Source organism: Phyllobates terribilis, unplaced genomic scaffold, assembly GCF_046119375.1.
Source record: "Phyllobates terribilis strain yellow unplaced genomic scaffold, ASM4611937v1 Scaffold_1042__1_contigs__length_457206, whole genome shotgun sequence".
Taxonomy (NCBI): domain Eukaryota; kingdom Metazoa; phylum Chordata; class Amphibia; order Anura; family Dendrobatidae; genus Phyllobates; species Phyllobates terribilis.
In genome coordinates this window covers 292,801-317,762 of record NW_027363802.1, presented here as the reverse complement: position 1 = coordinate 317,762, position 24,962 = coordinate 292,801, and the positions used below count along the sequence as shown (strand labels likewise).

Below are 24,962 nucleotides of genomic sequence, written 5' to 3'. Positions count from 1 at the left end.
TGTCCACATTCCAAAGCCGACACGTGCCTTGCAGACAGAATCAGTTTAGGTTGGAACTGCTCTTTGCTGCCAAAAATGCAGACCACCAGATTTTTTGGATATTTATTTGCACAAAAGCTTATTTGATGTCATATCTCAAACCATTCATATCTCTCACTTTTAATTCCTGGGTGTTAAGGGACTCAACAAGCCTTTATCCCTGTCTGTCATTGGAGCCCCCCTTCCATCAATTGGTGATGTTTTGTTACTGAATGGAAAAGAGCTGTGACTCTCTAGCCAAGATAGTGGCAAAATCAGTTACGGAAACAAGGTACCAGTGCCCCATGTGAGAATCGAACTCACGACCTTCAGATTACGAGACTGACGCGCTACCTGCTGCGCTAACGAGGCAAGATGCATGTAATAATCTGCGGAAGTTGCTTGTGCAAAGCAGTACACCTCTTTTTTTTCATATTGTAAGTGAGCTGGCAGTAAATCTTCTCCCGTATGGTCTAGCGCTTAGGATTCCTGGTTTTCACCCAGGTGGCCTGGGTTCGACTCCCGGTATGGAAACACATCCTTTTCTACACCGTTGCCAACATTCAAAGACTGACGTGTGTTTTTAAAACAAACGTATTTCAGGTAGGATTTGTTTTTTTCAGGCAAAAATGCTGAACGCCCGCGTTTTGGCACTTCATTCTGACCCTTCACGCAAGATTCAATTTGGATTCGTAGCTCAACTCATTCTCAACCACCCCTTTTTACACCAAAGTGTCAAGAGACTCAACAACTCATGGGTCCTGTAAGTTATTTGGATTCCCATTTCCTTTCTAATGGAAAACGTAGAATTGAATGGAAAAGTTCTAAGTTGGTGACAAAATCTCTCGAGAAAAGGAGGGAACAGTGCCCCGTGTGAGGCTCAAACTCACAACCTTCAGATTACGAGACTGACGCACTACCTACTGCGCTAACGAAGCAAGTTGCACCTGCAGATCTGCAGAAGTTTATTGTGCATAGCAGAAAACTTATTTTTTTCATAATGTCACTGAGACGTTAGCGCATCTTTTCCCATATGGTCTAGCGGTTAGGATTCCTGGTTCTCACCCGGGTGGCCCGGGTTCGACTCCCGGTATGGGAATGCACCTTTATCTTAGCTACTGCCACCATTCAAAGACTGACGCGTGTTTTTCAATCAAAAATGTTTCTGGTAGATTTTCACTTTGCAACAAAAATACTTAACATTGGCGATGCATTATGACTTTTGCAAAAGATTTCCTTTTGTTTCATAGCTTAAGCCTTTTTCAACTACACAGTTTTACACAAAAGTGTCAAGGGACTCAACAAGCCATGTGTCCTGTCAGTCATTAGGGCTCCCATGTTCTTTCTAATCGGAAACAGTGTAGAACTGAATTGGAAAGTTCAGAGTTAGTGACAAAATCTCTTGAGAAAAGGAGGATGGCACTTGTGAGCAAAAAACTCATGATCTTCAAATTATTCAACTGACGTGCCAAAAACCTTGACCATGTAGCGTGTTTTAGCTCTTGTAATGTTTATGTTTTGTATTCAAAGCAAAACACTCTTTTTTTTTTTTTTTTTTTTTTTACACCTGTCTTGCTGTTTACTGTACTGCTTACACCATGTGGAGAAAGACTTAGTTAGTATTCCTGGTTGACTGGTTCAATTCCTGCTATGGGAGAGACTTTTTTTTGGGACTAGTGTCCACATTCCAAAGCCGACACGTGCCTTGCAGACAGAATCAGTTTAGGTTGGAACTGCTCTTTGCTGCCAAAAATGCAGACCACCAGATTTTTTGGATATTTATTTGCACAAAAGCTTATTTGATGTCATATCTCAAACCATTCATATCTCTCACTTTTAATTCCTGGGTGTTAAGGGACTCAACAAGCCTTTATCCCTGTCTGTCATTGGAGCCCCCCTTCCATCAATTGGTGATGTTTTGTTACTGAATGGAAAAGAGCTGTGACTCTCTAGCCAAGATAGTGGCAAAATCAGTTACGGAAACAAGGTACCAGTGCCCCATGTGAGAATCGAACTCACGACCTTCAGATTACGAGACTGACGCGCTACCTGCTGCGCTAACGAGGCAAGATGCATGTAATAATCTGCGGAAGTTGCTTGTGCAAAGCAGTACACCTCTTTTTTTTCATATTGTAAGTGAGCTGGCAGTAAATCTTCTCCCGTATGGTCTAGCGCTTAGGATTCCTGGTTTTCACCCAGGTGGCCTGGGTTCGACTCCCGGTATGGAAACACATCCTTTTCTACACCGTTGCCAACATTCAAAGACTGACGTGTGTTTTTAAAACAAACGTATTTCAGGTAGGATTTGTTTTTTTCAGGCAAAAATGCTGAACGCCCGCGTTTTGGCACTTCATTCTGACCCTTCACGCAAGATTCAATTTGGATTCGTAGCTCAACTCATTCTCAACCACCCCTTTTTACACCAAAGTGTCAAGAGACTCAACAACTCATGGGTCCTGTAAGTTATTTGGATTCCCATTTCCTTTCTAATGGAAAACGTAGAATTGAATGGAAAAGTTCTAAGTTGGTGACAAAATCTCTCGAGAAAAGGAGGGAACAGTGCCCCGTGTGAGGCTCAAACTCACAACCTTCAGATTACGAGACTGACGCACTACCTACTGCGCTAACGAAGCAAGTTGCACCTGCAGATCTGCAGAAGTTTATTGTGCATAGCAGAAAACTTATTTTTTTCATAATGTCACTGAGACGTTAGCGCATCTTTTCCCATATGGTCTAGCGGTTAGGATTCCTGGTTCTCACCCGGGTGGCCCGGGTTCGACTCCCGGTATGGGAATGCACCTTTATCTTAGCTACTGCCACCATTCAAAGACTGACGCGTGTTTTTCAATCAAAAATGTTTCTGGTAGATTTTCACTTTGCAACAAAAATACTTAACATTGGCGATGCATTATGACTTTTGCAAAAGATTTCCTTTTGTTTCATAGCTTAAGCCTTTTTCAACTACACAGTTTTACACAAAAGTGTCAAGGGACTCAACAAGCCATGTGTCCTGTCAGTCATTAGGGCTCCCATGTTCTTTCTAATCGGAAACAGTGTAGAACTGAATTGGAAAGTTCAGAGTTAGTGACAAAATCTCTTGAGAAAAGGAGGATGGCACTTATGAAGAAAAAAACTCATGATCTTCAAATTATTCAACTGACGTGCCAAAAACCTTGACCATGTAGCGTGTTTTAGCTCTTGTAATGTTTATGTTTTGTATTCAAAGCAAAACACTCTTTTTTTTTTTTTTTTTTTTTTTTACACCTGTCTTGCTGTTTACTGTACTGCTTACACCATGTGGAGAAAGACTTAGTTAGTATTCCTGGTTGACTGGTTCAATTCCTGCTATGGGAGAGACTTTTTTTTGGGACTAGTGTCCACATTCCAAAGCCGACACGTGCCTTGCAGACAGAATCAGTTTAGGTTGGAACTGCTCTTTGCTGCCAAAAATGCAGACCACCAGATTTTTTGGATATTTATTTGCACAAAAGCTTATTTGATGTCATATCTCAAACCATTCATATCTCTCACTTTTAATTCCTGGGTGTTAAGGGACTCAACAAGCCTTTATCCCTGTCTGTCATTGGAGCCCCCCTTCCATCAATTGGTGATGTTTTGTTACTGAATGGAAAAGAGCTGTGACTCTCTAGCCAAGATAGTGGCAAAATCAGTTACGGAAACAAGGTACCAGTGCCCCATGTGAGAATCGAACTCACGACCTTCAGATTACGAGACTGACGCGCTACCTGCTGCGCTAACGAGGCAAGATGCATGTAATAATCTGCGGAAGTTGCTTGTGCAAAGCAGTACACCTCTTTTTTTTCATATTGTAAGTGAGCTGGCAGTAAATCTTCTCCCGTATGGTCTAGCGCTTAGGATTCCTGGTTTTCACCCAGGTGGCCTGGGTTCGACTCCCGGTATGGAAACACATCCTTTTCTACACCGTTGCCAACATTCAAAGACTGACGTGTGTTTTTAAAACAAACGTATTTCAGGTAGGATTTGTTTTTTTCAGGCAAAAATGCTGAACGCCCGCGTTTTGGCACTTCATTCTGACCCTTCACGCAAGATTCAATTTGGATTCGTAGCTCAACTCATTCTCAACCACCCCTTTTTACACCAAAGTGTCAAGAGACTCAACAACTCATGGGTCCTGTAAGTTATTTGGATTCCCATTTCCTTTCTAATGGAAAACGTAGAATTGAATGGAAAAGTTCTAAGTTGGTGACAAAATCTCTCGAGAAAAGGAGGGAACAGTGCCCCGTGTGAGGCTCAAACTCACAACCTTCAGATTACGAGACTGACGCACTACCTACTGCGCTAACGAAGCAAGTTGCACCTGCAGATCTGCAGAAGTTTATTGTGCATAGCAGAAAACTTATTTTTTTCATAATGTCACTGAGACGTTAGCGCATCTTTTCCCATATGGTCTAGCGGTTAGGATTCCTGGTTCTCACCCGGGTGGCCCGGGTTCGACTCCCGGTATGGGAATGCACCTTTATCTTAGCTACTGCCACCATTCAAAGACTGACGCGTGTTTTTCAATCAAAAATGTTTCTGGTAGATTTTCACTTTGCAACAAAAATACTTAACATTGGCGATGCATTATGACTTTTGCAAAAGATTTCCTTTTGTTTCATAGCTTAAGCCTTTTTCAACTACACAGTTTTACACAAAAGTGTCAAGGGACTCAACAAGCCATGTGTCCTGTCAGTCATTAGGGCTCCCATGTTCTTTCTAATCGGAAACAGTGTAGAACTGAATTGGAAAGTTCAGAGTTAGTGACAAAATCTCTTGAGAAAAGGAGGATGGCACTTATGAAGAAAAAAACTCATGATCTTCAAATTATTCAACTGACGTGCCAAAAACCTTGACCATGTAGCGTGTTTTAGCTCTTGTAATGTTTATGTTTTGTATTCAAAGCAAAACACTCTTTTTTTTTTTTTTTTTTTTTTTTACACCTGTCTTGCTGTTTACTGTACTGCTTACACCATGTGGAGAAAGACTTAGTTAGTATTCCTGGTTGACTGGTTCAATTCCTGCTATGGGAGAGACTTTTTTTTGGGACTAGTGTCCACATTCCAAAGCCGACACGTGCCTTGCAGACAGAATCAGTTTAGGTTGGAACTGCTCTTTGCTGCCAAAAATGCAGACCACCAGATTTTTTGGATATTTATTTGCACAAAAGCTTATTTGATGTCATATCTCAAACCATTCATATCTCTCACTTTTAATTCCTGGGTGTTAAGGGACTCAACAAGCCTTTATCCCTGTCTGTCATTGGAGCTCCCCTTCCATCAATTGGTGATGTTTTGTTACTGAATGGAAAAGAGCTGTGACTCTCTAGCCAAGATAGTGGCAAAATCAGTTACGGAAACAAGGTACCAGTGCCCCATGTGAGAATCGAACTCACGACCTTCAGATTACGAGACTGACGCGCTACCTGCTGCGCTAACGAGGCAAGATGCATGTAATAATCTGCGGAAGTTGCTTGTGCAAAGCAGTACACCTCTTTTTTTTCATATTGTAAGTGAGCTGGCAGTAAATCTTCTCCCGTATGGTCTAGCGCTTAGGATTCCTGGTTTTCACCCAGGTGGCCTGGGTTCGACTCCCGGTATGGAAACACATCCTTTTCTACACCGTTGCCAACATTCAAAGACTGACGTGTGTTTTTAAAACAAACGTATTTCAGGTAGGATTTGTTTTTTTCAGGCAAAAATGCTGAACGCCCGCGTTTTGGCACTTCATTCTGACCCTTCACGCAAGATTCAATTTGGATTCGTAGCTCAACTCATTCTCAACCACCCCTTTTTACACCAAAGTGTCAAGAGACTCAACAACTCATGGGTCCTGTAAGTTATTTGGATTCCCATTTCCTTTCTAATGGAAAACGTAGAATTGAATGGAAAAGTTCTAAGTTGGTGACAAAATCTCTCGAGAAAAGGAGGGAACAGTGCCCCGTGTGAGGCTCAAACTCACAACCTTCAGATTACGAGACTGACGCACTACCTACTGCGCTAACGAAGCAAGTTGCACCTGCAGATCTGCAGAAGTTTATTGTGCATAGCAGAAAACTTATTTTTTTCATAATGTCACTGAGACGTTAGCGCATCTTTTCCCATATGGTCTAGCGGTTAGGATTCCTGGTTCTCACCCGGGTGGCCCGGGTTCGACTCCCGGTATGGGAATGCACCTTTATCTTAGCTACTGCCACCATTCAAAGACTGACGCGTGTTTTTCAATCAAAAATGTTTCTGGTAGATTTTCACTTTGCAACAAAAATACTTAACATTGGCGATGCATTATGACTTTTGCAAAAGATTTCCTTTTGTTTCATAGCTTAAGCCTTTTTCAACTACACAGTTTTACACAAAAGTGTCAAGGGACTCAACAAGCCATGTGTCCTGTCAGTCATTAGGGCTCCCATGTTCTTTCTAATCGGAAACAGTGTAGAACTGAATTGGAAAGTTCAGAGTTAGTGACAAAATCTCTTGAGAAAAGGAGGATGGCACTTGTGAGCAAAAAACTCATGATCTTCAAATTATTCAACTGACGTGCCAAAAACCTTGACCATGTAGCGTGTTTTAGCTCTTGTAATGTTTATGTTTTGTATTCAAAGCAAAACACTCTTTTTTTTTTTTTTTTTTTTTTTACACCTGTCTTGCTGTTTACTGTACTGCTTACACCATGTGGAGAAAGACTTAGTTAGTATTCCTGGTTGACTGGTTCAATTCCTGCTATGGGAGAGACTTTTTTTTGGGACTAGTGTCCACATTCCAAAGCCGACACGTGCCTTGCAGACAGAATCAGTTTAGGTTGGAACTGCTCTTTGCTGCCAAAAATGCAGACCACCAGATTTTTTGGATATTTATTTGCACAAAAGCTTATTTGATGTCATATCTCAAACCATTCATATCTCTCACTTTTAATTCCTGGGTGTTAAGGGACTCAACAAGCCTTTATCCCTGTCTGTCATTGGAGCTCCCCTTCCATCAATTGGTGATGTTTTGTTACTGAATGGAAAAGAGCTGTGACTCTCTAGCCAAGATAGTGGCAAAATCAGTTACGGAAACAAGGTACCAGTGCCCCATGTGAGAATCGAACTCACGACCTTCAGATTACGAGACTGACGCGCTACCTGCTGCGCTAACGAGGCAAGATGCATGTAATAATCTGCGGAAGTTGCTTGTGCAAAGCAGTACACCTCTTTTTTTTCATATTGTAAGTGAGCTGGCAGTAAATCTTCTCCCGTATGGTCTAGCGCTTAGGATTCCTGGTTTTCACCCAGGTGGCCTGGGTTCGACTCCCGGTATGGAAACACATCCTTTTCTACACCGTTGCCAACATTCAAAGACTGACGTGTGTTTTTAAAACAAACGTATTTCAGGTAGGATTTGTTTTTTTCAGGCAAAAATGCTGAACGCCCGCGTTTTGGCACTTCATTCTGACCCTTCACGCAAGATTCAATTTGGATTCGTAGCTCAACTCATTCTCAACCACCCCTTTTTACACCAAAGTGTCAAGAGACTCAACAACTCATGGGTCCTGTAAGTTATTTGGATTCCCATTTCCTTTCTAATGGAAAACGTAGAATTGAATGGAAAAGTTCTAAGTTGGTGACAAAATCTCTCGAGAAAAGGAGGGAACAGTGCCCCGTGTGAGGCTCAAACTCACAACCTTCAGATTACGAGACTGACGCACTACCTACTGCGCTAACGAAGCAAGTTGCACCTGCAGATCTGCAGAAGTTTATTGTGCATAGCAGAAAACTTATTTTTTTCATAATGTCACTGAGACGTTAGCGCATCTTTTCCCATATGGTCTAGCGGTTAGGATTCCTGGTTCTCACCCGGGTGGCCCGGGTTCGACTCCCGGTATGGGAATGCACCTTTATCTTAGCTACTGCCACCATTCAAAGACTGACGCGTGTTTTTCAATCAAAAATGTTTCTGGTAGATTTTCACTTTGCAACAAAAATACTTAACATTGGCGATGCATTATGACTTTTGCAAAAGATTTCCTTTTGTTTCATAGCTTAAGCCTTTTTCAACTACACAGTTTTACACAAAAGTGTCAAGGGACTCAACAAGCCATGTGTCCTGTCAGTCATTAGGGCTCCCATGTTCTTTCTAATCGGAAACAGTGTAGAACTGAATTGGAAAGTTCAGAGTTAGTGACAAAATCTCTTGAGAAAAGGAGGATGGCACTTGTGAGCAAAAAACTCATGATCTTCAAATTATTCAACTGACGTGCCAAAAACCTTGACCATGTAGCGTGTTTTAGCTCTTGTAATGTTTATGTTTTGTATTCAAAGCAAAACACTCTTTTTTTTTTTTTTTTTTTTTTTACACCTGTCTTGCTGTTTACTGTACTGCTTACACCATGTGGAGAAAGACTTAGTTAGTATTCCTGGTTGACTGGTTCAATTCCTGCTATGGGAGAGACTTTTTTTTGGGACTAGTGTCCACATTCCAAAGCCGACACGTGCCTTGCAGACAGAATCAGTTTAGGTTGGAACTGCTCTTTGCTGCCAAAAATGCAGACCACCAGATTTTTTGGATATTTATTTGCACAAAAGCTTATTTGATGTCATATCTCAAACCATTCATATCTCTCACTTTTAATTCCTGGGTGTTAAGGGACTCAACAAGCCTTTATCCCTGTCTGTCATTGGAGCTCCCCTTCCATCAATTGGTGATGTTTTGTTACTGAATGGAAAAGAGCTGTGACTCTCTAGCCAAGATAGTGGCAAAATCAGTTACGGAAACAAGGTACCAGTGCCCCATGTGAGAATCGAACTCACGACCTTCGGATTACGAGACTGACGCGCTACCTGCTGCGCTAACGAGGCAAGATGCATGTAATAATCTGCGGAAGTTGCTTGTGCAAAGCAGTACACCTCTTTTTTTTCATATTGTAAGTGAGCTGGCAGTAAATCTTCTCCCGTATGGTCTAGCGCTTAGGATTCCTGGTTTTCACCCAGGTGGCCTGGGTTCGACTCCCGGTATGGAAACACATCCTTTTCTACACCGTTGCCAACATTCAAAGACTGACGTGTGTTTTTAAAACAAACGTATTTCAGGTAGGATTTGTTTTTTTCAGGCAAAAATGCTGAACGCCCGCGTTTTGGCACTTCATTCTGACCCTTCACGCAAGATTCAATTTGGATTCGTAGCTCAACTCATTCTCAACCACCCCTTTTTACACCAAAGTGTCAAGAGACTCAACAACTCATGGGTCCTGTAAGTTATTTGGATTCCCATTTCCTTTCTAATGGAAAACGTAGAATTGAATGGAAAAGTTCTAAGTTGGTGACAAAATCTCTCGAGAAAAGGAGGGAGCAGTGCCCCGTGTGAGGCTCAAACTCACAACCTTCAGATTACGAGACTGACGCACTACCTACTGCGCTAACGAAGCAAGTTGCACCTGCAGATCTGCAGAAGTTTATTGTGCATAGCAGAAAACTTATTTTTTTCATAATGTCACTGAGACGTTAGCGCATCTTTTCCCATATGGTCTAGCGGTTAGGATTCCTGGTTCTCACCCGGGTGGCCCGGGTTCGACTCCCGGTATGGGAATGCACCTTTATCTTAGCTACTGCCACCATTCAAAGACTGACGCGTGTTTTTCAATCAAAAATGTTTCTGGTAGATTTTCACTTTGCAACAAAAATACTTAACATTGGCGATGCATTATGACTTTTGCAAAAGATTTCCTTTTGTTTCATAGCTTAAGCCTTTTTCAACTACACAGTTTTACACAAAAGTGTCAAGGGACTCAACAAGCCATGTGTCCTGTCAGTCATTAGGGCTCCCATGTTCTTTCTAATCGGAAACAGTGTAGAACTGAATTGGAAAGTTCAGAGTTAGTGACAAAATCTCTTGAGAAAAGGAGGATGGCACTTGTGAGCAAAAAACTCATGATCTTCAAATTATTCAACTGACGTGCCAAAAACCTTGACCATGTAGCGTGTTTTAGCTCTTGTAATGTTTATGTTTTGTATTCAAAGCAAAACACTCTTTTTTTTTTTTTTTTTTTTTTTTACACCTGTCTTGCTGTTTACTGTACTGCTTACACCATGTGGAGAAAGACTTAGTTAGTATTCCTGGTTGACTGGTTCAATTCCTGCTATGGGAGAGACTTTTTTTTGGGACTAGTGTCCACATTCCAAAGCCGACACGTGCCTTGCAGACAGAATCAGTTTAGGTTGGAACTGCTCTTTGCTGCCAAAAATGCAGACCACCAGATTTTTTGGATATTTATTTGCACAAAAGCTTATTTGATGTCATATCTCAAACCATTCATATCTCTCACTTTTAATTCCTGGGTGTTAAGGGACTCAACAAGCCTTTATCCCTGTCTGTCATTGGAGCTCCCCTTCCATCAATTGGTGATGTTTTGTTACTGAATGGAAAAGAGCTGTGACTCTCTAGCCAAGATAGTGGCAAAATCAGTTACGGAAACAAGGTACCAGTGCCCCATGTGAGAATCGAACTCACGACCTTCAGATTACGAGACTGACGCGCTACCTGCTGCGCTAACGAGGCAAGATGCATGTAATAATCTGCGGAAGTTGCTTGTGCAAAGCAGTACACCTCTTTTTTTTCATATTGTAAGTGAGCTGGCAGTAAATCTTCTCCCGTATGGTCTAGCGCTTAGGATTCCTGGTTTTCACCCAGGTGGCCTGGGTTCGACTCCCGGTATGGAAACACATCCTTTTCTACACCGTTGCCAACATTCAAAGACTGACGTGTGTTTTTAAAACAAACGTATTTCAGGTAGGATTTGTTTTTTTCAGGCAAAAATGCTGAACGCCCGCGTTTTGGCACTTCATTCTGACCCTTCACGCAAGATTCAATTTGGATTCGTAGCTCAACTCATTCTCAACCACCCCTTTTTACACCAAAGTGTCAAGAGACTCAACAACTCATGGGTCCTGTAAGTTATTTGGATTCCCATTTCCTTTCTAATGGAAAACGTAGAATTGAATGGAAAAGTTCTAAGTTGGTGACAAAATCTCTCGAGAAAAGGAGGGAACAGTGCCCCGTGTGAGGCTCAAACTCACAACCTTCAGATTACGAGACTGACGCACTACCTACTGCGCTAACGAAGCAAGTTGCACCTGCAGATCTGCAGAAGTTTATTGTGCATAGCAGAAAACTTATTTTTTTCATAATGTCACTGAGACGTTAGCGCATCTTTTCCCATATGGTCTAGCGGTTAGGATTCCTGGTTCTCACCCGGGTGGCCCGGGTTCGACTCCCGGTATGGGAATGCACCTTTATCTTAGCTACTGCCACCATTCAAAGACTGACGCGTGTTTTTCAATCAAAAATGTTTCTGGTAGATTTTCACTTTGCAACAAAAATACTTAACATTGCGATGCATTATGACTTTTGCAAAAGATTTCCTTTTGTTTCATAGCTTAAGCCTTTTTCAACTACACAGTTTTACACAAAAGTGTCAAGGGACTCAACAAGCCATGTGTCCTGTCAGTCATTAGGGCTCCCATGTTCTTTCTAATCGGAAACAGTGTAGAACTGAATTGGAAAGTTCAGAGTTAGTGACAAAATCTCTTGAGAAAAGGAGGATGGCACTTGTGAGCAAAAAACTCATGATCTTCAAATTATTCAACTGACGTGCCAAAAACCTTGACCATGTAGCGTGTTTTAGCTCTTGTAATGTTTATGTTTTGTATTCAAAGCAAAACACTCTTTTTTTTTTTTTTTTTTTTTTTTACACCTGTCTTGCTGTTTACTGTACTGCTTACACCATGTGGAGAAAGACTTAGTTAGTATTCCTGGTTGACTGGTTCAATTCCTGCTATGGGAGAGACTTTTTTTTGGGACTAGTGTCCACATTCCAAAGCCGACACGTGCCTTGCAGACAGAATCAGTTTAGGTTGGAACTGCTCTTTGCTGCCAAAAATGCAGACCACCAGATTTTTTGGATATTTATTTGCACAAAAGCTTATTTGATGTCATATCTCAAACCATTCATATCTCTCACTTTTAATTCCTGGGTGTTAAGGGACTCAACAAGCCTTTATCCCTGTCTGTCATTGGAGCTCCCCTTCCATCAATTGGTGATGTTTTGTTACTGAATGGAAAAGAGCTGTGACTCTCTAGCCAAGATAGTGGCAAAATCAGTTACGGAAACAAGGTACCAGTGCCCCATGTGAGAATCGAACTCACGACCTTCAGATTACGAGACTGACGCGCTACCTGCTGCGCTAACGAGGCAAGATGCATGTAATAATCTGCGGAAGTTGCTTGTGCAAAGCAGTACACCTCTTTTTTTTCATATTGTAAGTGAGCTGGCAGTAAATCTTCTCCCGTATGGTCTAGCGCTTAGGATTCCTGGTTTTCACCCAGGTGGCCTGGGTTCGACTCCCGGTATGGAAACACATCCTTTTCTACACCGTTGCCAACATTCAAAGACTGACGTGTGTTTTTAAAACAAACGTATTTCAGGTAGGATTTGTTTTTTTCAGGCAAAAATGCTGAACGCCCGCGTTTTGGCACTTCATTCTGACCCTTCACGCAAGATTCAATTTGGATTCGTAGCTCAACTCATTCTCAACCACCCCTTTTTACACCAAAGTGTCAAGAGACTCAACAACTCATGGGTCCTGTAAGTTATTTGGATTCCCATTTCCTTTCTAATGGAAAACGTAGAATTGAATGGAAAAGTTCTAAGTTGGTGACAAAATCTCTCGAGAAAAGGAGGGAACAGTGCCCCGTGTGAGGCTCAAACTCACAACCTTCAGATTACGAGACTGACGCACTACCTACTGCGCTAACGAAGCAAGTTGCACCTGCAGATCTGCAGAAGTTTATTGTGCATAGCAGAAAACTTATTTTTTTCATAATGTCACTGAGACGTTAGCGCATCTTTTCCCATATGGTCTAGCGGTTAGGATTCCTGGTTCTCACCCGGGTGGCCCGGGTTCGACTCCCGGTATGGGAATGCACCTTTATCTTAGCTACTGCCACCATTCAAAGACTGACGCGTGTTTTTCAATCAAAAATGTTTCTGGTAGATTTTCACTTTGCAACAAAAATACTTAACATTGGCGATGCATTATGACTTTTGCAAAAGATTTCCTTTTGTTTCATAGCTTAAGCCTTTTTCAACTACACAGTTTTACACAAAAGTGTCAAGGGACTCAACAAGCCATGTGTCCTGTCAGTCATTAGGGCTCCCATGTTCTTTCTAATCGGAAACAGTGTAGAACTGAATTGGAAAGTTCAGAGTTAGTGACAAAATCTCTTGAGAAAAGGAGGATGGCACTTGTGAGCAAAAAACTCATGATCTTCAAATTATTCAACTGACGTGCCAAAAACCTTGACCATGTAGCGTGTTTTAGCTCTTGTAATGTTTATGTTTTGTATTCAAAGCAAAACACTCTTTTTTTTTTTTTTTTTTTTTTTTACACCTGTCTTGCTGTTTACTGTACTGCTTACACCATGTGGAGAAAGACTTAGTTAGTATTCCTGGTTGACTGGTTCAATTCCTGCTATGGGAGAGACTTTTTTTTGGGACTAGTGTCCACATTCCAAAGCCGACACGTGCCTTTTTTTTTTTTTTTTTTTTTTACACCTGTCTTGCTGTTTACTGTACTGCTTACACCATGTGGAGAAAGACTTAGTTAGTATTCCTGGTTGACTGGTTCAATTCCTGCTATGGGAGAGACTTTTTTTTGGGACTAGTGTCCACATTCCAAAGCCGACACGTGCCTTGCAGACAGAATCAGTTTAGGTTGGAACTGCTCTTTGCTGCCAAAAATGCAGACCACCAGATTTTTTGGATATTTATTTGCACAAAAGCTTATTTGATGTCATATCTCAAACCATTCATATCTCTCACTTTTAATTCCTGGGTGTTAAGGGACTCAACAAGCCTTTATCCCTGTCTGTCATTGGAGCTCCCCTTCCATCAATTGGTGATGTTTTGTTACTGAATGGAAAAGAGCTGTGACTCTCTAGCCAAGATAGTGGCAAAATCAGTTACGGAAACAAGGTACCAGTGCCCCATGTGAGAATCGAACTCACGACCTTCAGATTACGAGACTGACGCGCTACCTGCTGCGCTAACGAGGCAAGATGCATGTAATAATCTGCGGAAGTTGCTTGTGCAAAGCAGTACACCTCTTTTTTTTCATATTGTAAGTGAGCTGGCAGTAAATCTTCTCCCGTATGGTCTAGCGCTTAGGATTCCTGGTTTTCACCCAGGTGGCCTGGGTTCGACTCCCGGTATGGAAACACATCCTTTTCTACACCGTTGCCAACATTCAAAGACTGACGTGTGTTTTTAAAACAAACGTATTTCAGGTAGGATTTGTTTTTTTCAGGCAAAAATGCTGAACGCCCGCGTTTTGGCACTTCATTCTGACCCTTCACGCAAGATTCAATTTGGATTCGTAGCTCAACTCATTCTCAACCACCCCTTTTTACACCAAAGTGTCAAGAGACTCAACAACTCATGGGTCCTGTAAGTTATTTGGATTCCCATTTCCTTTCTAATGGAAAACGTAGAATTGAATGGAAAAGTTCTAAGTTGGTGACAAAATCTCTCGAGAAAAGGAGGGAACAGTGCCCCGTGTGAGGCTCAAACTCACAACCTTCAGATTACGAGACTGACGCACTACCTACTGCGCTAACGAAGCAAGTTGCACCTGCAGATCTGCAGAAGTTTATTGTGCATAGCAGAAAACTTATTTTTTTCATAATGTCACTGAGACGTTAGCGCATCTTTTCCCATATGGTCTAGCGGTTAGGATTCCTGGTTCTCACCCGGGTGGCCCGGGTTCGACTCCCGGTATGGGAATGCACCTTTATCTTAGCTACTGCCACCATTCAAAGACTGACGCGTGTTTTTCAATCAAAAATGTTTCTGGTAGATTTTCACTTTGCAACAAAAATACTTAACATTGGCGATGCATTATGACTTTTGCAAAAGATTTCCTTTTGTTTCATAGCTTAAGCCTTTTTCAACTACACAGTTTTACACAAAAGTGTCAAGGGACTCAACAAGCCATGTGTCCTGTCAGTCATTAGGGCTCCCATGTTCTTTCTAATCGGAAACAGTGTAGAACTGAATTGGAAAGTTCAGAGTTAGTGACAAAATCTCTTGAGAAAAGGAGGATGGCACTTGTGAGCAAAAAACTCATGATCTTCAAATTATTCAACTGACGTGCCAAAAACCTTGACCATGTAGCGTGTTTTAGCTCTTGTAATGTTTATGTTTTGTATTCAAAGCAAAACACTCTTTTTTTTTTTTTTTTTTTTTTTTACACCTGTCTTGCTGTTTACTGTACTGCTTACACCATGTGGAGAAAGACTTAGTTAGTATTCCTGGTTGACTGGTTCAATTCCTGCTATGGGAGAGACTTTTTTTTGGGACTAGTGTCCACATTCCAAAGCCGACACGTGCCTTGCAGACAGAATCAGTTTAGGTTGGAACTGCTCTTTGCTGCCAAAAATGCAGACCACCAGATTTTTTGGATATTTATTTGCACAAAAGCTTATTTGATGTCATATCTCAAACCATTCATATCTCTCACTTTTAATTCCTGGGTGTTAAGGGACTCAACAAGCCTTTATCCCTGTCTGTCATTGGAGCTCCCCTTCCATCAATTGGTGATGTTTTGTTACTGAATGGAAAAGAGCTGTGACTCTCTAGCCAAGATAGTGGCAAAATCAGTTACGGAAACAAGGTACCAGTGCCCCATGTGAGAATCGAACTCACGACCTTCAGATTACGAGACTGACGCGCTACCTGCTGCGCTAACGAGGCAAGATGCATGTAATAATCTGCGGAAGTTGCTTGTGCAAAGCAGTACACCTCTTTTTTTTCATATTGTAAGTGAGCTGGCAGTAAATCTTCTCCCGTATGGTCTAGCGCTTAGGATTCCTGGTTTTCACCCAGGTGGCCTGGGTTCGACTCCCGGTATGGAAACACATCCTTTTCTACACCGTTGCCAACATTCAAAGACTGACGTGTGTTTTTAAAACAAACGTATTTCAGGTAGGATTTGTTTTTTTCAGGCAAAAATGCTGAACGCCCGCGTTTTGGCACTTCATTCTGACCCTTCACGCAAGATTCAATTTGGATTCGTAGCTCAACTCATTCTCAACCACCCCTTTTTACACCAAAGTGTCAAGAGACTCAACAACTCATGGGTCCTGTAAGTTATTTGGATTCCCATTTCCTTTCTAATGGAAAACGTAGAATTGAATGGAAAAGTTCTAAGTTGGTGACAAAATCTCTCGAGAAAAGGAGGGAACAGTGCCCCGTGTGAGGCTCAAACTCACAACCTTCAGATTACGAGACTGACGCACTACCTACTGCGCTAACGAAGCAAGTTGCACCTGCAGATCTGCAGAAGTTTATTGTGCATAGCAGAAAACTTATTTTTTTCATAATGTCACTGAGACGTTAGCGCATCTTTTCCCATATGGTCTAGCGGTTAGGATTCCTGGTTCTCACCCGGGTGGCCCGGGTTCGACTCCCGGTATGGGAATGCACCTTTATCTTAGCTACTGCCACCATTCAAAGACTGACGCGTGTTTTTCAATCAAAAATGTTTCTGGTAGATTTTCACTTTGCAACAAAAATACTTAACATTGGCGATGCATTATGACTTTTGCAAAAGATTTCCTTTTGTTTCATAGCTTAAGCCTTTTTCAACTACACAGTTTTACACAAAAGTGTCAAGGGACTCAACAAGCCATGTGTCCTGTCAGTCATTAGGGCTCCCATGTTCTTTCTAATCGGAAACAGTGTAGAACTGAATTGGAAAGTTCAGAGTTAGTGACAAAATCTCTTGAGAAAAGGAGGATGGCACTTATGAAGAAAAAAACTCATGATCTTCAAATTATTCAACTGACGTGCCAAAAACCTTGACCATGTAGCGTGTTTTAGCTCTTGTAATGTTTATGTTTTGTATTCAAAGCAAAACACTCTTTTTTTTTTTTTTTTTTTTTTTTACACCTGTCTTGCTGTTTACTGTACTGCTTACACCATGTGGAGAAAGACTTAGTTAGTATTCCTGGTTGACTGGTTCAATTCCTGCTATGGGAGAGACTTTTTTTTGGGACTAGTGTCCACATTCCAAAGCCGACACGTGCCTTGCAGACAGAATCAGTTTAGGTTGGAACTGCTCTTTGCTGCCAAAAATGCAGACCACCAGATTTTTTGGATATTTATTTGCACAAAAGCTTATTTGATGTCATATCTCAAACCATTCATATCTCTCACTTTTAATTCCTGGGTGTTAAGGGACTCAACAAGCCTTTATCCCTGTCTGTCATTGGAGCTCCCCTTCCATCAATTGGTGATGTTTTGTTACTGAATGGAAAAGAGCTGTGACTCTCTAGCCAAGATAGTGGCAAAATCAGTTACGGAAACAAGGTACCAGTGCCCCATGTGAGAATCGAACTCACGACCTTCAGATTACGAGACTGACGCGCTACCTGCTGCGCTAACGAGGCAAGATGCATGTAATAATCTGCGGAAGTTGCTTGTGCAAAGCAGTACACCTCTTTTTTTTCATATTGTAAGTGAGCTGGCAGTAAATCTTCTCCCGTATGGTCTAGCGCTTAGGATTCCTGGTTTTCACCCAGGTGGCCTGGGTTCGACTCCCGGTATGGAAACACATCCTTTTCTACACCGTTGCCAACATTCAAAGACTGACGTGTGTTTTTAAAACAAACGTATTTCAGGTAGGATTTGTTTTTTTCAGGCAAAAATGCTGAACGCCCGCGTTTTGGCACTTCATTCTGACCCTTCACGCAAGATTCAATTTGGATTCGTAGCTCAACTCATTCTCAACCACCCCTTTTTACACCAAAGTGTCAAGAGACTCAACAACTCATGGGTCCTGTAAGTTATTTGGATTCCCATTTCCTTTCTAATGGAAAACGTAGAATTGAATGGAAAAGTTCTAAGTTGGTGACAAAATCTCTCGAGAAAAGGAGGGAACAGTGCCCCGTGTGAGGCTCAAACTCACAACCTTCAGATTACGAGACTGACGCACTACCTACTGCGCTAACGAAGCAAGTTGCACCTGCAGATCTGCAGAAGTTTATTGTGCATAGCAGAAAACTTATTTTTTTCATAATGTCACTGAGACGTTAGCGCATCTTTTCCCATATGGTCTAGCGGTTAGGATTCCTGGTTCTCACCCGGGTGGCCCGGGTTCGACTCCCGGTATGGGAATGCACCTTTATCTTAGCTACTGCCACCATTCAAAGACTGACGCGTGTTTTTCAATCAAAAATGTTTCTGGTAGATTTTCACTTTGCAACAAAAATACTTAACATTGGCGATGCATTATGACTTTTGCAAAAGATTTCCTTTTGTTTCATAGCTTAAGCCTTTTTCAACTACACAGTTTTACACAAAAGTGTCAAGGGACTCAACAAGCCATGTGTCCTGTCAGTCATTAGGGCTCCCATGTTCTTTCTAATCGGAAACAGTGTAGAACTGAATTGGAAAGTTCAGAGTTAGTGACAAAATCTCTTGAGAAAAGGAGGATGGCACTTGTGAGCAAAAAACTCATGATCTTCAAATTATTCAACTGACGTGCCAAAAACCTTGACCATGTAGCGTGTTTTAGCTCTTGTAATGTTTATGTTTTGTATTCAAAGCAAAACACTCTTTTTTTTTTTTTTTTTTTTTTTACACCTGTCTTGCTGTTTACTGTACTGCTTACACCATGTGGAGAAAGACTTAGTTAGTATTCCTGGTTGACTGGTTCAATTCCTGCTATGGGAGAGACTTTTTTTTGGGACTAGTGTCCACATTCCAAAGCCGACACGTGCCTTGCAGACAGAATCAGTTTAGGTTGGAACTGCTCTTTGCTGCCAAAAATGCAGACCACCAGATTTTTTGGATATTTATTTGCACAAAAGCTTATTTGATGTCATATCTCAAACCATTCATATCTCTCACTTTTAATTCCTGGGTGTTAAGGGACTCAACAAGCCTTTATCCCTGTCTGTCATTGGAGCTCCCCTTCCATCAATTGGTGATGTTTTGTTACTGAATGGAAAAGAGCTGTGACTCTCTAGCCAAGATAGTGGCAAAATCAGTTACGGAAACAAGGTACCAGTGCCCCATGTGAGAATCGAACTCACGACCTTCGGATTACGAGACTGACGCGCTACCTGCTGCGCTAACGAGGCAAGATGCATGTAATAATCTGCGGAAGTTGCTTGTGCAAAGCAGTACACCTCTTTTTTTTCATATTGTAAGTGAGCTGGCAGTAAATCTTCTCCCGTATGGTCTAGCGCTTAGGATTCCTGGTTTTCACCCAGGTGGCCTGGGTTCGACTCCCGGTATGGAAACACATCCTTTTCTACACCGTTGCCAACATTCAAAGACTGACGTGTGTTTTTAAAACAAACGTATTTCAGGTAGGATTTGTTTTTTTCAGGCAAAAATGCTGAACGCCCGCGTTTTGGCACTTCATTCTGACCCTTCACGCAAGATTCAATTTGGATTCGTAGCTCAACTCATTCTCAACCACCCCTTTTTACACCAAAGTGTCAAGAGACTCAACAACTCATGGGTCCTGTAAGTTATTTGGATTCCCATTTCCTTTCTAATGGAAAACGTAGAATTGAATGGAAAAGTTCTAAGTTGGTGACAAAATCTCTCGAGAAAAGGAGGGAGCAGTGCCCCGTGTGAGGCTCAAACTCACAACCTTCAGATTACGAGACTGACGCACTACCTACTGCGCTAACGAAGCAAGTTGCACCTGCAGATCTGCAGAAGTTTATTGTGCATAGCAGAAAACTTATTTTTTTCATAATGTCACTGAGACGTTAGCGCATCTTTTCCCATATGGTCTAGCGGTTAGGATTCCTGGTTCTCACCCGGGTGGCCCGGGTTCGACTCCCGGTATGGGAATGCACCTTTATCTTAGCTACTGCCACCATTCAAAGACTGACGCGTGTTTTTCAATCAAAAATGTTTCTGGTAGATTTTCACTTTGCAACAAAAATACTTAACATTGGCGATGCATTATGACTTTTGCAAAAGATTTCCTTTTGTTTCATAGCTTAAGCCTTTTTCAACTACACAGTTTTACACAAAAGTGTCAAGGGACTCAACAAGCCATGTGTCCTGTCAGTCATTAGGGCTCCCATGTTCTTTCTAATCGGAAACAGTGTAGAACTGAATTGGAAAGTTCAGAGTTAGTGACAAAATCTCTTGAGAAAAGGAGGATGGCACTTGTGAGCAAAAAACTCATGATCTTCAAATTATTCAACTGACGTGCCAAAAACCTTGACCATGTAGCGTGTTTTAGCTCTTGTAATGTTTATGTTTTGTATTCAAAGCAAAACACTCTTTTTTTTTTTTTTTTTTTTTTTTACACCTGTCTTGCTGTTTACTGTACTGCTTACACCATGTGGAGAAAGACTTAGTTAGTATTCCTGGTTGACTGGTTCAATTCCTGCTATGGGAGAGACTTTTTTTTGGGACTAGTGTCCACATTCCAAAGCCGACACGTGCCTTGCAGACAGAATCAGTTTAGGTTGGAACTGCTCTTTGCTGCCAAAAATGCAGACCACCAGATTTTTTGGATATTTATTTGCACAAAAGCTTATTTGATGTCATATCTCAAACCATTCATATCTCTCACTTTTAATTCCTGGGTGTTAAGGGACTCAACAAGCCTTTATCCCTGTCTGTCATTGGAGCTCCCCTTCCATCAATTGGTGATGTTTTGTTACTGAATGGAAAAGAGCTGTGACTCTCTAGCCAAGATAGTGGCAAAATCAGTTACGGAAACAAGGTACCAGTGCCCCATGTGAGAATCGAACTCACGACCTTCAGATTACGAGACTGACGCGCTACCTGCTGCGCTAACGAGGCAAGATGCATGTAATAATCTGCGGAAGTTGCTTGTGCAAAGCAGTACACCTCTTTTTTTTCATATTGTAAGTGAGCTGGCAGTAAATCTTCTCCCGTATGGTCTAGCGCTTAGGATTCCTGGTTTTCACCCAGGTGGCCTGGGTTCGACTCCCGGTATGGAAACACATCCTTTTCTACACCGTTGCCAACATTCAAAGACTGACGTGTGTTTTTAAAACAAACGTATTTCAGGTAGGATTTGTTTTTTTCAGGCAAAAATGCTGAACGCCCGCGTTTTGGCACTTCATTCTGACCCTTCACGCAAGATTCAATTTGGATTCGTAGCTCAACTCATTCTCAACCACCCCTTTTTACACCAAAGTGTCAAGAGACTCAACAACTCATGGGTCCTGTAAGTTATTTGGATTCCCATTTCCTTTCTAATGGAAAACGTAGAATTGAATGGAAAAGTTCTAAGTTGGTGACAAAATCTCTCGAGAAAAGGAGGGAACAGTGCCCCGTGTGAGGCTCAAACTCACAACCTTCAGATTACGAGACTGACGCACTACCTACTGCGCTAACGAAGCAAGTTGCACCTGCAGATCTGCAGAAGTTTATTGTGCATAGCAGAAAACTTATTTTTTTCATAATGTCACTGAGACGTTAGCGCATCTTTTCCCATATGGTCTAGCGGTTAGGATTCCTGGTTCTCACCCGGGTGGCCCGGGTTCGACTCCCGGTATGGGAATGCACCTTTATCTTAGCTACTGCCACCATTCAAAGACTGACGCGTGTTTTTCAATCAAAAATGTTTCTGGTAGATTTTCACTTTGCAACAAAAATACTTAACATTGGCGATGCATTATGACTTTTGCAAAAGATTTCCTTTTGTTTCATAGCTTAAGCCTTTTTCAACTACACAGTTTTACACAAAAGTGTCAAGGGACTCAACAAGCCATGTGTCCTGTCAGTCATTAGGGCTCCCATGTTCTTTCTAATCGGAAACAGTGTAGAACTGAATTGGAAAGTTCAGAGTTAGTGACAAAATCTCTTGAGAAAAGGAGGATGGCACTTATGAAGAAAAAAACTCATGATCTTCAAATTATTCAACTGACGTGCCAAAAACCTTGACCATGTAGCGTGTTTTAGCTCTTGTAATGTTTATGTTTTGTATTCAAAGCAAAACACTCTTTTTTTTTTTTTTTTTTTTTTTTACACCTGTCTTGCTGTTTACTGTACTGCTTACACCATGTGGAGAAAGACTTAGTTAGTATTCCTGGTTGACTGGTTCAATTCCTGCTATGGGAGAGACTTTTTTTTGGGACTAGTGTCCACATTCCAAAGCCGACACGTGCCTTGCAGACAGAATCAGTTTAGGTTGGAACTGCTCTTTGCTGCCAAAAATGCAGACCACCAGATTTTTTGGATATTTATTTGCACAAAAGCTTATTTGATGTCATATCTCAAACCATTCATATCTCTCACTTTTAATTCCTGGGTGTTAAGGGACTCAACAAGCCTTTATCCCTGTCTGTCATTGGAGCTCCCCTTCCATCAATTGGTGATGTTTTGTTACTGAATGGAAAAGAGCTGTGACTCTCTAGCCAAGATAGTGGCAAAATCAGTTACGGAAACAAGGTACCAGTGCCCCATGTGAGAATCGAACTCACGACCTTCAGATTACGAGACTGACGCGCTACCTGCTGCGCTAACGAGGCAAGATGCATGTAATAATCTGCGGAAGTTGCTTGTGCAAAGCAGTACACCTCTTTTTTTTCATATTGTAAGTGAGCTGGCAGTAAATCTTCTCCCGTATGGTCTAGCGCTTAGGATTCCTGGTTTTCACCCAGGTGGCCTGGGTTCGACTCCCGGTATGGAAACACATCCTTTTCTACACCGTTGCCAACATTCAAAGACTGACGTGTGTTTTTAAAACAAACGTATTTCAGGTAGGATTTGTTTTTTTCAGGCAAAAATGCTGAACGCCCGCGTTTTGGCACTTCATTCTGACCCTTCACGCAAGATTCAATTTGGATTCGTAGCTCAACTCATTCTCAACCACCCCTTTTTACACCAAAGTGTCAAGAGACTCAACAACTCATGGGTCCTGTAAGTTATTTGGATTCCCATTTCCTTTCTAATGGAAAACGTAGAATTGAATGGAAAAGTTCTAAGTTGGTGACAAAATCTCTCGAGAAAAGGAGGGAACAGTGCCCCGTGTGAGGCTCAAACTCACAACCTTCAGATTACGAGACTGACGCACTACCTACTGCGCTAACGAAGCAAGTTGCACCTGCAGATCTGCAGAAGTTTATTGTGCATAGCAGAAAACTTATTTTTTTCATAATGTCACTGAGACGTTAGCGCATCTTTTCCCATATGGTCTAGCGGTTAGGATTCCTGGTTCTCACCCGGGTGGCCCGGGTTCGACTCCCGGTATGGGAATGCACCTTTATCTTAGCTACTGCCACCATTCAAAGACTGACGCGTGTTTTTCAATCAAAAATGTTTCTGGTAGATTTTCACTTTGCAACAAAAATACTTAACATTGGCGATGCATTATGACTTTTGCAAAAGATTTCCTTTTGTTTCATAGCTTAAGCCTTTTTCAACTACACAGTTTTACACAAAAGTGTCAAGGGACTCAACAAGCCATGTGTCCTGTCAGTCATTAGGGCTCCCATGTTCTTTCTAATCGGAAACAGTGTAGAACTGAATTGGAAAGTTCAGAGTTAGTGACAAAATCTCTTGAGAAAAGGAGGATGGCACTTGTGAGCAAAAAACTCATGATCTTCAAATTATTCAACTGACGTGCCAAAAACCTTGACCATGTAGCGTGTTTTAGCTCTTGTAATGTTTATGTTTTGTATTCAAAGCAAAACACTCTTTTTTTTTTTTTTTTTTTTTTTACACCTGTCTTGCTGTTTACTGTACTGCTTACACCATGTGGAGAAAGACTTAGTTAGTATTCCTGGTTGACTGGTTCAATTCCTGCTATGGGAGAGACTTTTTTTTGGGACTAGTGTCCACATTCCAAAGCCGACACGTGCCTTGCAGACAGAATCAGTTTAGGTTGGAACTGCTCTTTGCTGCCAAAAATGCAGACCACCAGATTTTTTGGATATTTATTTGCACAAAAGCTTATTTGATGTCATATCTCAAACCATTCATATCTCTCACTTTTAATTCCTGGGTGTTAAGGGACTCAACAAGCCTTTATCCCTGTCTGTCATTGGAGCTCCCCTTCCATCAATTGGTGATGTTTTGTTACTGAATGGAAAAGAGCTGTGACTCTCTAGCCAAGATAGTGGCAAAATCAGTTACGGAAACAAGGTACCAGTGCCCCATGTGAGAATCGAACTCACGACCTTCGGATTACGAGACTGACGCGCTACCTGCTGCGCTAACGAGGCAAGATGCATGTAATAATCTGCGGAAGTTGCTTGTGCAAAGCAGTACACCTCTTTTTTTTCATATTGTAAGTGAGCTGGCAGTAAATCTTCTCCCGTATGGTCTAGCGCTTAGGATTCCTGGTTTTCACCCAGGTGGCCTGGGTTCGACTCCCGGTATGGAAACACATCCTTTTCTACACCGTTGCCAACATTCAAAGACTGACGTGTGTTTTTAAAACAAACGTATTTCAGGTAGGATTTGTTTTTTTCAGGCAAAAATGCTGAACGCCCGCGTTTTGGCACTTCATTCTGACCCTTCACGCAAGATTCAATTTGGATTCGTAGCTCAACTCATTCTCAACCACCCCTTTTTACACCAAAGTGTCAAGAGACTCAACAACTCATGGGTCCTGTAAGTTATTTGGATTCCCATTTCCTTTCTAATGGAAAACGTAGAATTGAATGGAAAAGTTCTAAGTTGGTGACAAAATCTCTCGAGAAAAGGAGGGAGCAGTGCCCCGTGTGAGGCTCAAACTCACAACCTTCAGATTACGAGACTGACGCACTACCTACTGCGCTAACGAAGCAAGTTGCACCTGCAGATCTGCAGAAGTTTATTGTGCATAGCAGAAAACTTATTTTTTTCATAATGTCACTGAGACGTTAGCGCATCTTTTCCCATATGGT

The 24,962-nt window shown here is 41.7% G+C and overlaps 12 non-coding genes across 12 annotated transcripts; all 12 read right to left on the bottom strand.

The window, feature by feature from the left end:
* Positions 1-317: 317 nt before the first annotated feature.
* Positions 318-390, bottom strand: TRNAT-CGU (transfer RNA threonine (anticodon CGU)). The gene has a single exon. It is a non-coding gene; the product is annotated as a tRNA-Thr (tRNA).
* Positions 391-2,012: 1,622 nt separating this feature from the next.
* On the bottom strand, positions 2,013-2,085 carry TRNAT-CGU (transfer RNA threonine (anticodon CGU)). Its single transcript has one exon. It is a non-coding gene; the product is annotated as a tRNA-Thr (tRNA).
* Positions 2,086-3,709: 1,624 nt separating this feature from the next.
* On the bottom strand, positions 3,710-3,782 carry TRNAT-CGU (transfer RNA threonine (anticodon CGU)). Its single transcript has one exon. It is a non-coding gene; the product is annotated as a tRNA-Thr (tRNA).
* A 1,624-nt stretch (positions 3,783-5,406) lies between these two features.
* Positions 5,407-5,479, bottom strand: TRNAT-CGU (transfer RNA threonine (anticodon CGU)). Its single transcript has one exon. It is a non-coding gene; the product is annotated as a tRNA-Thr (tRNA).
* A 1,622-nt stretch (positions 5,480-7,101) lies between these two features.
* Positions 7,102-7,174, bottom strand: TRNAT-CGU (transfer RNA threonine (anticodon CGU)). The gene has a single exon. It is a non-coding gene; the product is annotated as a tRNA-Thr (tRNA).
* A 3,318-nt stretch (positions 7,175-10,492) lies between these two features.
* Positions 10,493-10,565, bottom strand: TRNAT-CGU (transfer RNA threonine (anticodon CGU)). The gene has a single exon. It is a non-coding gene; the product is annotated as a tRNA-Thr (tRNA).
* Positions 10,566-12,187: 1,622 nt separating this feature from the next.
* On the bottom strand, positions 12,188-12,260 carry TRNAT-CGU (transfer RNA threonine (anticodon CGU)). The gene has a single exon. It is a non-coding gene; the product is annotated as a tRNA-Thr (tRNA).
* Positions 12,261-14,047: 1,787 nt separating this feature from the next.
* TRNAT-CGU (transfer RNA threonine (anticodon CGU)) lies at positions 14,048-14,120 on the bottom strand. The gene has a single exon. It is a non-coding gene; the product is annotated as a tRNA-Thr (tRNA).
* A 1,623-nt stretch (positions 14,121-15,743) lies between these two features.
* On the bottom strand, positions 15,744-15,816 carry TRNAT-CGU (transfer RNA threonine (anticodon CGU)). The gene has a single exon. It is a non-coding gene; the product is annotated as a tRNA-Thr (tRNA).
* Positions 15,817-17,440: 1,624 nt separating this feature from the next.
* On the bottom strand, positions 17,441-17,513 carry TRNAT-CGU (transfer RNA threonine (anticodon CGU)). The gene has a single exon. It is a non-coding gene; the product is annotated as a tRNA-Thr (tRNA).
* A 3,318-nt stretch (positions 17,514-20,831) lies between these two features.
* On the bottom strand, positions 20,832-20,904 carry TRNAT-CGU (transfer RNA threonine (anticodon CGU)). The gene has a single exon. It is a non-coding gene; the product is annotated as a tRNA-Thr (tRNA).
* Positions 20,905-22,528: 1,624 nt separating this feature from the next.
* Positions 22,529-22,601, bottom strand: TRNAT-CGU (transfer RNA threonine (anticodon CGU)). Its single transcript has one exon. It is a non-coding gene; the product is annotated as a tRNA-Thr (tRNA).
* Positions 22,602-24,962: the final 2,361 nt, after the last annotated feature.